The sequence below is a fragment of the Lepus europaeus genome, chromosome 2, assembly GCF_033115175.1.
Source record: "Lepus europaeus isolate LE1 chromosome 2, mLepTim1.pri, whole genome shotgun sequence".
In the NCBI taxonomy this organism is placed as follows: domain Eukaryota; kingdom Metazoa; phylum Chordata; class Mammalia; order Lagomorpha; family Leporidae; genus Lepus; species Lepus europaeus.
The window spans coordinates 116,334,611-116,349,407 of NC_084828.1; positions in this window are offsets into that span (position 1 = coordinate 116,334,611).

A 14,797-nucleotide genomic window follows, 5' to 3' on the forward strand; every position below is an offset into this window, starting at 1 on the left:
TGTGTCAGAAAGCAGATTGATAATCCATAATAATTTCCCTCTGTACAATCAAGTGTTAACTGGAAAATAAATTAGGAATGAAAGAAAAGTGGAACAGATACTGTGCCGCTGCTTGTGATGTTTGCATCCCACCTCCTAGTGCTGGTTCAACTACTGGCTGCTTCACTTTCCATCTAGCTTCGTGGACATGAGCCTGGACATGAGCAGCAGAAGATGGTCCAAGTGCTTGGGAAACTGCCACGTTTGTTGGAAACTGAGTTTTTGCTTCCTGGCTTTGACCTGGCCCACACTCAGCAGTTGCAGACACTTGGAGAGTGAACCAGCGGAGGGTAGATCACTCTTTCTCTCTCTCTCTCTCTCTCTCTCTCTCTGACTCTCCCTCTCTCTTACTCTGCTATTTTCCTTTCAAATAAATTAACAAACCTTTAAAAGAAAAATAAAAGTTTGGCTTTTATACCAGATAACAACACATTGCTGTTTAATTATCTCAAGACCTATTATATTAATTTATGAATTATATCACAAGGATAATACAATTTTCAAAATTCTTAATAAATAGTTTAATGAATAAACTGCTTATTTGGAAAGAATAGAATGAGCATCTTGTAGTATTTTAAGTTTTTGAAGCATTTTTGCAAGATTATGCTACCATTATTTATAATCAAGTCACCATTCAAACCTAAGATGACATATGCAGACTGGCTTCTTTTTATTATGAAAAGAGAACATTTCTCATGAGATGCGGATATTATACTTCTGAAATTCCTAATTTTGGCATTAGATGTTACATATTTTGAACAGCTAACTTCTGAAGCAATAAAAAAGAAAAAAAAATAGTCAGTTCTGAGACCATTAAGGATGTGAATTCAAGGTCAAACAGAGCTTTAGATACTTAAGAATAAACCAAAGCTGGAGACTCAGGCTTTTAAGAGTCATTAAGTATTTAACAGATATTCACCAACAGCTTCTGGAAATTTTCTTTGCTAGAAAGAATTTTGGTCCAGTGGCTCCATATAAAAACATCTTAGGAGCTTTGATTGATTTGTTTAGATTGACTTTGTTTTATTTAGGAAAAATGGTAATATAATATGTGTCTATGTTGTTGTTTGACATTATTTAATAATTTAATTACATTATGACTTTAAACAGTGGAAATATACAAGTATTATAGTAAGATGACATTGTAAACGGCTGAAATTGTTTTATTGTATTTCATGTGGCTCATCACTATAGTATAAATATGTTGTTAATATGAACTTAAATTACATATTTAAAATATGTCTCTGAAGCATAGTTAGCCTGCTAGGTTAGCACCAAATATAAGCAAGTGATGGATAATCATACATTTCTTGTGTAACTGAGTATCTACACGATGCTACAGTGTCACCAGTGAAATGAATTTTGGGTAAATGAAGACCCTCCTTCCTTGCAATATCTGCCACAGTAAAAATGTCTTGTAAAATTCTTGTAAAATCTTATTCTTGTAAAATCACTCATAATGTTCCTTGATTTGTTTAATATTTATCTACTAAGCTTGGTAAATGTAACCTAATTATATACTACACAAATACACAAGTATTTGATATAACTATATAGTAAAAATAGTAGCTAGTATGTTATATAATACATATGGTTACGTATCAAGGTTTTCTATACATTTATATGTTTTAATAAGGATTATCTTAATTTTATGCTTATTCTAATAAAAGAAAGAATTACTTCATAACAAGGCATAAAACAATAAATAGCTCTATTTGGTTGTTCTTATTTTCTTTTCCATTGAATCTTCACATTTAGAAGTATTTCTTTAAAATAGATAATTAAATAAATAAAAGCTATATATTTTTATAACTAAGAAAACATGGTAATTAGCACAAAAGCATGAACACAGTAAGAAATCCTTGTATTTACAGAAATATTAAAAAGATGATTTTTCTAGATGAATGCTTATTAATGCTGATATTATGTGATTCCTTATAGAAAATTATTGCTACCACAAAGTTAGTCTGAACACCTTTCTTTTCTCCTCTTCTTTTTAATATTTAACATCATCTTTGGGGATATGAGCCCATAGCAGAAAATAGAGTCTATTTTTCAGTGAAAATAGTATTTTACTGATGAAGGTTCATCATGTACTCTATATCACATTCACTTTAAAGACAGAGATGGGGCATTATTATAAGTGAAAAGAGGCTTTTATAACACTGTTGACATTTACTCTACTCAGAACTTAATGTGAAAGTGCCCTGTGATCTTTGGTATCTCTCTTTTAACATTAAAAAGAATTGATTAGGACATTACTCAAATAACTGGGCTAGACTGGGTCTATTTGCCTTCTTCAGGGTATAGTAACCTCAGTGCTCACTCTATGACAGTAATTTAATAAATGATTCCAGAAGTTTAGAACAAGTAGATGTATTTAGGCATTTAAAACATAAATGAAATTGAATTAATTGTAAATTTTCTAAATTAAACTGTATTTTCATTCTTAGCTCAAATGCTCTGGAATCACCAGATAAGATTTTCTGAATTCTTCAAACTGATACTTATATCTTTGTGGACCTATCCAGAAAATCTAAACAGGGTTATAATTAAAAAGATTAAAAAATTTTACTCAGGAACTATTGCAGTGTGAAAAATAACAACTCAATATAGAACTGGACGCACAATTCTGAATACCATAAAGAAAAGTGGAGATTTAAAGGAGGGGCCGGTGGTATATTTGATGAGAAAACTACAAAAGTCAGTTTCAGCAATAAGAGTGGATGTCTGGCTAAAGTGACTTGACTATTGCTGAAGACAGGAAAGGGTGATCAGACATCACCTGGAGGATGGTAGAGGATAAGGAATTTCACTAGATATAGAGGGTGATCAGGCACAATCAGATCTCAAAAGTAGGGAGTTCTGACTAAACTGACTTAGCAGGATTTTTGCTAAATTAGGGCTTTGCAAAGGCATAAAGAAAGTCCAGCATTAGAGTCCTACTTGAGAAGAGGATTCTGAGAAAATCTGAAATTTGATCAAATAGAAAGTTCCTTTCAGACTCAAGGCACTTTATTGATAATATTTCTATCATATATTATCTCAAAGATTTTATTATATAACAGTTTTCCTCATCAAAATGAGAATTTTCTGTGGATCAGCAGTTCTCAACAGGGTATGATTTTGTCCCCCAGTGAATATATGGCAATGCTTGAAGGCATTTTGACTATAAAACTGTGGCAATGCCACTGGTATAGACTAGATATAGGTCTACAATGCTACTGAATATCTCACAAGGTACAGGGCAGTGCTTCGTTCAAGGAAGTATGTTTCAAAATGTCAATAGTGGTCAAGGAGAAAAAGAGCAGATCAAGAATTCTGTCCATCTGTCATGTTCTTAAATCTTGTTGCATACATGTTTTATTAGAATACTTTCTAAATTTTACAAAGCACTTCCTGAGGAATTTCAACAATCCACTGAAAGTAGCTCATGGCTTCTAGATACTAAAACATATTGTATGCATTGGTATTGCTTACTTATTCACTTTATTTAAAAAAAAAACAATTTATTTATTTACTTGGAAGTCAGAGTTACACAGAGAGAGAAAGAGAGGCAGAGAGAGACAGAGAGAGAGAGGTCTTTCATCCACTTCTTCACTCCCCATTTGGCCACAAAGGCCAGAGCTGCGCTGATCCGAAGCCAGGAGCCAGGGGCTTCTTCCGGGTCTCCCACAAGGGTGTGGGGGCCCCAGGACTTGGGCCATCTAATACTTTCACAGGAGATAGCAGAGAGCTGGATCAGAAATGGAGCAGCCAGGTCCTGAACCGCCACCCACATGGGATGCTGACACTGCAGGCGGTGGCTCTACCCACTACGCCACAGTGCCAGCCCCTTATTCATTTTACTTTCTTGGTTCTTTAGTGTAAAATCTTCTTTATAAATCTGTTTAAAGATTCATTAACTGTAGTGCATTATATATGCTAATATAGAGAAATCCATATATGGAAGTTTTAACAAGAAAGACATTTGCTTCTCTGTCATTAGAAGTCTAAAGATAGATATTTAATTAATAGCATGGCTCTGCATAATTAATATAATGATTTATCAATCTAGAGTTAATGGTTTAGAGTTTTTAGTTTCTAGCCAGTAATAACAGGGAAAGGTAGGTGGGCACCCAACCATTTATGGTTAGAAACATGACTTAACAGTCTATTAATCAGAATATGGGGCCATCTGATCCCATTAAGGCTGGGAATGTTTCTAGATGCAAAGACAGTTATAGAGTTAAAAATTCAGGACTTCTGGGCCGGGGCTGTGGCACACTAGGTTAATTGTTCGCCTGCGGTGCCGGCATCCCATATGGACACCGGTTCTAGTTCTGGATGCTTCTCTTCCAGTCCAGCTCTCCGCTGTGGCCTGGGAGGGCAGTGGAGGATGGCCAAAATGCTTGGCCCCTGCACCTGCATGGGAGACCAGGAGGAAGCACCTGGCTCCTCAGATCGGTGCAGCTCTGGCCATAGCGGCCACTTGGGGAGTGAACCAACGGAAGGAAGACCTTTCTCTTCTCTGTCTCTCTCACTATCCAACTCTATCTGTCAAATTAAAAAAAAAAAAAAAATCAGGACTTCTATGTTTAAAGATTGAATGGATACAGGCAAGAATTAGTCACCTCTGCCAAATGAGGAAAGCTAAAACTTGGAAAATACAAAATAATGAGTTTTTAGACTATTGATTTTTTTATCTTTTTTCTCTTATTTTAACAAAATATAACGCTAGTATGTTCAGGTATTAGTAAAATCAGGGACATCTCAAGAAAATTTATATTCTTCAAAAAGTAGGTTTTAATGACTACAGAGAGGAGTGGTATAAAGTTGTAATATTATTTTCTTAACCATTTTTGTAGATATTTTAATAATTTCTCAGAAGTCCCTGCTAAGAAAATCACTAATACAAATCTTACTATACACATAAATGTCTACTTCTATGATTATTTTCTTAAAGATGATTCTTAGAAATTTAACTCATGCTTCAAATTTTATGAGTAAGTGTTTGATAAAAATCATAACACACATTGCCAAATTGCCACTCAGAATAGTTACATCAATTTAAACTGTTTCCAACAAGAGTGAGGCTGTATATTTGACAAAACATTTGCCAACCACTACATTATTGCTAAAATGAAATCATTGCCAATTTGGCAGAAAATGTATTGCTTTCTTTTTTTAAAAATTATACTTTTAGATATACTGTTAATATTTTAGTTTATTTACTGGTCTTAAATACTGTAAATAATTATTCATACCTTTCAGCTAATATTTTCCTCATTATACGAATAAAAGTATTGCCTTTAGTTAAAAAAATTTGCAATTTTCTCTAACATGTCAATCAGTAACATGAAGAACATATTCTTAAAGAGGATTCCACTTCCATGTATACTTTTACATTTTCCTATTTTTAAACACTTCTGGTCCAGCTCCTTGCTAATGTGACTGGGAAAGCAGCAGAGGATGGCCCAAGTACTTGGGACCTTGCATTCACAAGGGATACCTAGAAGAAGCTGCTGGTTCCTGGTTTTGGTCTGGCCCAACCCAAACTGTTGCAGCCATTTGGAGAGTGAACCAGCAAATGGAAGATTTCTTTCTCGCTCTCTCTGTAACTCTTTTTTTCAAATAAATAAATCTAAAAAAAAATAAAACTCTGGCATAAACTTTTTTCTGTCACAAAGAGATGCATTAAGAACAATCTTAACAAACAGGCCTAAGTTCCCAATTTTTATAACAGTAGTTGATATGTTGTGTCATCCAGTCATTCTTCTGCATAAGTTTCTACAAATACATATACTTTTCCTATGTCTTTTGGCTTTCATTTCTGAGGGATTCTGTGTCAAATGAAACACATTAAATAAACCTGTATGCCTTTTTCTCATTAATCTATGTTGTGTTAGAGGGGTCTCAGTCATGAACCTTATGATGGGTGAGAAAAAATATTAATTATAGTAGATTATATCTTTAAGAGAAAATATATATATATATATATACAGCTGGACACATTACATAAAGACAAGTTGCAAAGCATAAAAGAAATACACCAAAAGCAAAAATAAAATGTGTACTTTTGCTTGTGAGACTGTGAAATGTCAAAAGAATTTTAGAGGATTCTTTTGTACTTTCTTGTAAAATGAGACCCATTCCTACGCTATAAGCCAGCAATTATGATGGTGGGTATTTTCCTAAGTGTAATGAATACATATCAGTATAAAAACACTTTACAGAAATATTTAGAGCAGCCATACTCAGAAAGGCCAACGAATAAAAACAACACTAATGTTCAACAGGAGAGTAGTTCAATAAATCATATTACATTTGTTCAATGGATTACTATTCAGTCATCAAAAAAAAAAAAACCTATTTGTGTCAACAACGATACAAAGGAATCCCCAATTTACTTTGTTAAGCAATTATAAATAAGAAACAAAAGATATTCTTTATTATTCTGTTTGTAAGGAGTAAAAAACAGTCAGAGATACGTCATAGAGAACAAAATCATAATTGGTGGATTCTGAGTCGGATTGTTGGTGATAGATGGAAATACTTGGAAAGGATCAAATATTCTGGGTGATGGAAATGTCCTTTATCTGTATTTTACTTTTGGGTTGTATGAGTTTAACCAGGGTCAAAACTCATTAAATTTAACATATAAGAGATGACATTTATTGTGCATTAATTATACATCAGTACACAATAAAGGAAATAAACTGCTCCATTTTGCCCAAGTAGTTGAATTATTTTACCCTATAGCAATAATACATGAAAATTTCTATTATTCCAGAGCCTCCCAAGGTTTGAAATATTTATATATATTTGAGAGGCAGAGGGCAGAGTTACAGACAGAGAGAGGGAGAGACAGAGAGAGAGGTTCTCCATCTGCTGATTCTCTCGCCAAATGGCCATAAAGGATGGAGCCGGGCCAATCTGAAGCCAGGAGCCAGGGGCTTCTTCTGGGTCTCCCATGTGAGTTCAGGGACCCAAGCACTTGGGCCATCCTCTATTGCCCTCCCAGGCCATGGCAGAATGCTGGATCATAAGAGGAGCAGCCAGGACACAAACTGGTGCCCTTACGGAGCCCTGGCACCACAGACAGAGGCTTAGCTTACTATTCCACAGTGCCAGCCCCAATGTCATTATTTTCCATATGTATCAATTAGCTAATATAATGATGAGCACACCTCAGATATTCTTATTCACTATTTGTACATTTTCCTTTGTGAAGAGTCAGTTGTCTCAACTCTATTCCAGTTTAATCATTCATTCCACATTTTTGTTGACTTATAGGAACTCTTATACAGTAACATAAATTCTTCATCAGATGTATATTTTGTGAGTATTTTCTCCCAGTCTTTGACTTGCCCTTCATTTTGTTAATGAAAACTTGATGAATAAAAGATTTACTTTGCTAATTTTTTTAATGTTTATGTCTCTGCATACTCTTGCCAACTCTAAGAACTCAAAGATCAGTTATACATTCTCTGATTAGCTTTATGATTTGTATGTTTCAAGCATATGATTAATATCTATTTTTTCTACAGTGAAACTAAAATTGGGATCTATTCTCCCATTGACATACAGTTACTCTTATTTATTTATTTATTTACTTATTCATTTTAAGGAGCATTGAGGGCTGGTGTAGCATAGTGGTTAAGCTGCCGCCTGCAGCACCAGTATCCCATATGGGCACCAGTTGGAGTCCCTGTTGCTCCATTTCCAATCCAGCTCCCTGTTAATGCGCTTAGGATAGCATCCAAGGATGGCCCAAGTGCTTAGGACCTTGCTCGTGGCAAACTCAGATGAAGGTCCTGGTTCCTGGCTCAGTCTGGAATTGAACCAGCAAGTGGAAGACCTCCCTCTGTCTCTCTTCCTCTCTCTGTAACTCTTTCAAAGAAATAAAATAAATCCTAAAAAAAAAAAAAAGTAAAAAGGAGTTCATGGATTGGATTAAGATGGTAGAATACTGCTCTAGCCTATCAAAAGACAGTTTAAAAAAAAAGTGGAAAGAATGTAGTCTCAGGGAAGTGTAAGGGAGAAAATGGCAGAGGAAACTCCACACAAATTAGAGGAACACTGTGGACCTACGTAGAGGGTGTGGACACGCTCAACTCAGGACCTCAGCAGCCGAGAGCCTCCACACTGGCGTTGGAGACTGAGGTGAGACCAGTCCGCAGCAGCCCAAGCCACAGGCAATAAAGCTGCAGGGAGAGTCTGGAGGAAATTTGGCTTGGAGTACTGTGGGGGAGAGTGTACCCGCCAAACTAGAGGAGAAAGCGGGGGGGCATGTTTCTCTTTCCCCAGGCACCCTGAAATAGCATCCTGTAACAAGCTGAGAGCAGGCACCCTTTTGGACATACCTAACAACTGTGCCAGCTTGTGTTCATACACAGCAACCAGTCAAATGGAGACACCTGAGACTGGTGGGGAGAACTGACAGGGGACTGGGTGCTCATGACTGTGGGAGGCTTGTGTGCCAGGGCTGTGAAACACTGAGGATGCATGGGTGGACTCAGGGTATGGATGTGACTTTGGGCAGTCACTATGGAGGCTCCACACCCTTAGAGCTCCCAGGTTCCCTGGTTAGGGACATTGCTGTGGAATCTGTGCTTATACCAATGACCGGACAGATCATTTATATGGTTCCTGTACCAGTGCTGATGAATATTATACTCACTGGGGCTAGTGCCCAGGCACTGATCTCCTTTGAGGAGAGGAGGTGAGCAGATTCTATGTCAATAAGTAGAACAAATAAAAGAGACTTACCACACTCAACCTATGTGACACCTTGAACACTCCCTTCACACTGGAGCACTGAACAGAACTCCACCTACCATACACCTCTAGCTATTCACTGAAAAAAGTAGACACTCCACTAATCCACAGATGCATAGTCCAAAGATAAAAGCTGCTACAGAAAAAAAAAAAACTAGATTGTGAAGATGAAGAGTTTGAAGCAATGCTAGAAATGGAATTCAAAAAGTTGATCTTAGAAGTAATCAGAAGCAAATGCATGAACTAATGCACAAACTAATGAAATCCATATGATATGAAAGAAAATTTCTCGCATGAAATTGAGATCTTAAAGAGAAATTAAAATGAAATCTTGGGAATGAATTCAATAGCACAAATAAAAAATGCAGTGGAAAGCCTTAACAACAGAAGAAAGAACATCTGACTTAAAAGACAAATCACAAGCAATTATACAGTCAGACCAAAAACAAGAAGAAATTAAAAAAAAAAAAAAAAACTAAAAGAAGACACTTTTGGGAATCCACAGGATATTATCAAATGACCAAATACACAGGTTCCAGGAATTCCTGAAGGTGTGGAAAGAGAGAAAGGATTAGAAGGCCATTTTAGTAAAATAGTAACAGAAAATGTCCATAAATGGGAGAAATAAAAGGTCATCCAAGTACAGGAACCACATAGAACTCTTACTAGACATGACTAGAAATGATCTTCAGCTTGACACATTGTAATCAAACTCTCCACAGTAAAACATAGATAAAATATTCTGAAAGGTGCTTGAAAGAAAAGATAGACAGAGAAAGAGAGAAAGAAATCGTTCATCCACTGATTCAGTCCCAAAAGGATACAATAGCCAGGTTCAGACCAATCAGAAGCCAGAAGTCCAGAACTTCATCTTGGTCTGCACATGAGTAACCACAACAAATGCTTGGACCATTTTCCACTGCTTTCCTAGTTGTATTAGCAAGGAACTAGATTGGAAGAGTTGCAGCTGGGACTCAAATCAGCATTCTAATATATGATGCTGGCATCAAAAGTTGTTGCTTAACTTCTTGTGCCACAATGCTGGTCCTTGCTAATTGATTGTTAATCCCATCATGTGTTCTATGCTAAAGCAAACTTAGCCATATTGCATTATATATTTTACATATTGGTGAATTAAATTTTCTAGTTTTTTTTAAACTTTTATTTAATGAATATAAATTTCCAGTGTACAGCTTATGGATTACAATGGCTTCCCCCTCCCATAACTTCCCTCCCACCCGCAACCCTCCCCTCTCCCGCTCCCTCTCCCCTTCCATTTGAATCAAGATTCATTTTCAATTCTCTTTATATACAGAAGATCAATTTAGTATAAAGATTTCAACAGTTTGCACCCACATAGAAACACAAAGTGAAACATACTGTTTGAGTACTAGTTATAGCATTAAATCAAAATGTACAGAACATTAAGGACAGAGATCCCACATGAGGAGCAAGTACACAGTGACTCCTGTTGTTGACCCAACAAATTGACACTCTAGTTTATGGCGCCAGTAACCACCCTAGGCTGTCATCATGAGTTGACAAGGCTACGGAAGCCTTCCAAGTTTGCCGACTCTGATCATAATTAGGCAAGGTCATAAAAGACAGAGTGAGGATAGTAACCAATGATCCTAAGAGTGGCATTAACCAGGTTTGAACAATTATACAGCATTAAGTGGGGAAGAGGACCATCAGTACACACAGATTGGGAGTAGATCCATTGGTGGTAGAGTAGAGGTTATGATTACAAAGGAATGAGGCCCAAGTGCGCTAGACAGGATCTAGAAAAAAGGACAGAGTCATTATTTGAGGAGCTAAGAAAGGTGCTGTCTACGCTACAATTAAGTTTTCTGATTGAGAGGCAAATAGAACCTGATAGAAGGGGCTTGATAATAATCTGGTGGGCTTTAGGCCTTATAAGTTAAGAGGCCCAGACCTATCTATCTCTTCACATGTGTGGTAAGCCTGGGCTTCAGCAGAAGTCAGCTTGTGAAGAGCCCTGGCAGCTCTGCCAAGAGTTGGATCACTGGAAATGGACCTGCCCTGGAGTCGAAGGATGCCCAGGTCAGAGCCACAGATCTTCTTGGCTCTAAGCTGAAAAGCCCTTCACTCAGCCCAACTTCCAAAGTGACCACTGCAGCTGAGGGTATGGTCAGCAACATTGCAGGCAGAACTGTAAATTTCTTGTTAGAGATGCCACCTGCCTTTACCTGGCCAGCTCTCCTCCCAGGCCAGCCAAGTAATGAAAGTCAACAGAGTGCCTTCCCCTAGGAGGTTCACATCTCCCTTAGGATATACCCCATGTGAAGAGATAGAAATTTTCTAGTTTTTATTAAGAATTTTTGTTTTTATATTAATGAAGTCCATTAACTGATTTTTAAATTTTAATTCTATTATCCAGCTCTATTAATACAATATAATCTCATAAAATGAAATGTGTAGTGTTATTTATTCTTCTATAATCTGGAACAATTTTATCAACACTAGCATTTTTTAGTGTTTGATAGTATTAATTAAACACTCATGTGAGCCTTTAGTTTTCTGTGTGATAATCAGTCTGATAATTCAGTTATTTTATGTTTTATTTATAGGGCTTTTCTTATTTATATTTTACTCTTTGTCTCTGATTTATAAATAAGGTTTTTTAAAAATAATTTGTCTAGTTCCAACTTATTTATTATGTTTGATGGTATAGAGGTGTTCAGAATATCACTTAATTATATTAATAAATGTGCACTTCAAACCTATTTTCTTGTATGAAGTTGAGAATTTGATTATTATTTATTTTTCTTATTAAGTCTTATTAATCATTTAAATATTATAATACACTTTTCAAATCAATTTTGACATTGTTAATTTGCTATATAGTTGGATCTTTTAAATTATTGTTTGCCTGATTTCTGTTTTATTGTTCCTATTTTCTATATTCAACTTTGGTTTTAATGTTTGCCTTTTTTCCTAGCTTCTTATGATATAATGTAGGTATTTTTTAGTTCTTATCTATTGATTGCTTTCTTCTCTTTCCTGTTGAGGCATACATTATTACTTCTTTCAAGTATTTCATGATTTATTATTGAATTCCAGACAGTATACAAGAGAACACATATGTCTGAAGTAGTATTTTGTTTGTTTCTTCCACACTTCGTAAGTTCCTTAGTTTGGGAAATATTAGGCACAAGCAGAAATCCAACTGAGTTGGAACCTGGCCTTATAACTTTATATTTATTGAGCTGTTATCTGGTTAAATTAACAATTTTGATTTTATCAGTGTTTATTCTGGAAAATGGTAGGGTAGTATTTCCATTGCTTTTGCTTTGCATTTAGCTTCAACTCTCAAAGCCCCCAAGGATCCAAGTCCATGGTAATATGAATAATTGAATAACTTCTATTTCTATTTATTTATTTATTTATTTATTTATTTATTTATTTATTTTTGACAGGCAGAGTGGACAGTGAGAGAGAGAGACAGAGAGAAAGATCTTCCTTTGCCGTTGGTTCACCCTCCAATGGCTGCCGCGGCCAGCACGCTGCTGCCAGCGCACCGTGCTGATCTGAAGGCAGGAGCCAGGTGCTTCTCCTGGTCTCCCATGGGGTGCAGGGCCCAAGCACTTGGGCCATCCTCCACTGCACTTCCTGGCCACAGCAGAGAGCTGGCCTGGAAGAGGGGCAACCGGGACAGAATCTGGCGCCCTGACCGGGACTAGAACCCGGTGTGCCAGCGCCGCTAGGTGGAGGATTAGCCTGTTGAGCCACAGTGCCAGCCAACTTCTATTTCTAATCCTTCCTTGAATACTAATTTCTCTGTATAGTTCTGAGTTAGGAAAGTTTGAAAACTGTGGAGTAAAATGATGCTTTTCTTACATCCAGGGAGTTATTGGATATCAACTCATTGTAACTGACCATATTGTTGTTAAATTATTCTAATCTCTCCTCATCCATAGGAATGTGGTGGAATGAGAAGGCCATGCCAAGATGGCCGCTACAAGCAAGCGTCAGTTACTCAGGAATGGCTTCAGAACCCACCTGGCAATGGAGCCTGCCTGGCAACAGGTTGTGATTAAATGGCTTTGGAAACCACATGGCAACAGAGCCTGCCTGGAAACAGGCTGTGTTTGGTGAGGGCATAAACCACCCCTTGACCGGATTGGCTTCCTCAGCTATATAAGCTGCTATTCCAACTGAAATAAACGAGTCTGTGGGCTGCTTGCCTCTGGCCCACTTTCACCTGACTCCTGGAGTTTGTGTGGTGACTCCATGCCTCTTGCCCCCACCGTGCTGCTTCTCTCAGAATGAATCCACAGCAACATAGGAAGTCTGTGTTCCTGTTGCAGACATACTACTCAAACTATTACACCCTCTATGTTGTATGTATCTCTTCCACTTAGGCACCATGTCTTTCCATTTAACTAGGAAAGATTTATAATTTTCATAATTCAACCTATTAAGGCTTTATTGTGTCTGTGAATCTTCCACAGTCCAACTGAAAAATATTATTGAGATGTTTATTTATTTGTTTTCTCCAAAGAAAAAAAAGATTTCTTACATCCTTCCCATTCTAATCATCATCTGAAGTTCAAACTATTCTTTACAGGTTAGAGTTGACAGCTAGTGCTTACCTACAAATATCTTCCTATTCTATTTTTATAATTATTCATGAAACATACTGTTATGTGTTATATATTGGACATTTAATTTGTTTGAAATGAATGTAATTGAAGTTTACATAAAATTTCAAAACAGAATTAAATAAAATTATTACTAAAAAATAGCCTTGTTATCATTAATATTTAAAATGTTGTAAGTGCTCTTTTTTGGTAACTATTTTCCAGAAATGTAATTCAATGTTACCAACATTATTTAGCTTCAGTTTAAAAACACTGCAGGAAAATAGCCTTAAATGATATGATTTTTTTTAATTTACTTTTGAAGGACACAGAAGAAAATAAATTAGAAGTGCATAATCATAATTTGAACATCCAATTCAGAAGCATTGATGTTAAACTAATGGAATTAAGAATTCAGTTTACATAATACAATTTACTGTTTCATTTAAAGTCAGGAAGTTTCCAATATTTAAGTTAACTTCATCACAAAACTCAGAGATGTTGTCTGGACCATTTTATATACATTAAGTTATCTGTTAATTCAATTTTAAACTGACAACTTTTACTCAGAGGATTTTTTTAATGGAGAGATCTGGAAGCAATCTCATCTACATGGTATTTTTTATATTTAAATGCTAAAAGTTAAGAACTGCCTTGGTATTTTCAATAAACAACAAAATATGATTTACAGTAAAAGTTACAAAAGAATTAGATAGTGATATATCACATTGAAGTCCGTTAGCCTCCTGAGCATTTCCTAAACTCAATTATATTGGACTTAGTGGATGAGCATTTATTTCTCTCTCCTAGGTTTTCATTCACAAATTCTTAATATTTTTATTTAACATGATGTGCAATATAATCCATAAGTTTGTGAGTTACTGGAATATTAGAAATATTTACATTTTTATCAAATATATCAATACCAAAATGTGTAATGAGAAAGCTAATTATTTCTGAATTTTCCTGTCTGCATTCTCTTCTGTACTTCTTTATCAAATGTAATATTTTAATAATCTGGTATATGTAATTCTGTGTGTACACAAAGCCTCGTACATATCCTTCCTTACATTTATCCTTGCTCAAATACAATGTCTACATTTTTTAAAAAGTCTAGTCATCTCTATTGTCTGTTATTGCTAAAAATAATCTCAAAATTATAGGGCTTTTTCACTTAGAAATGCATCTTACATATTTCTATGTAGCATATACATAGTTTTACCTCATCCTTTTCACCTCTCCAATTGATTTATACAGATGCTATTTATTTACATGTTCATTTATTTTTTAAAGATTTATTTTATGTATTTTGAAAGGCAAACTGATGGAGAGAGATAGAGAAATGGAGATTCCCCATCCTCTAGTTTACTCTCCAAATGGCTGCAATAGCTAGC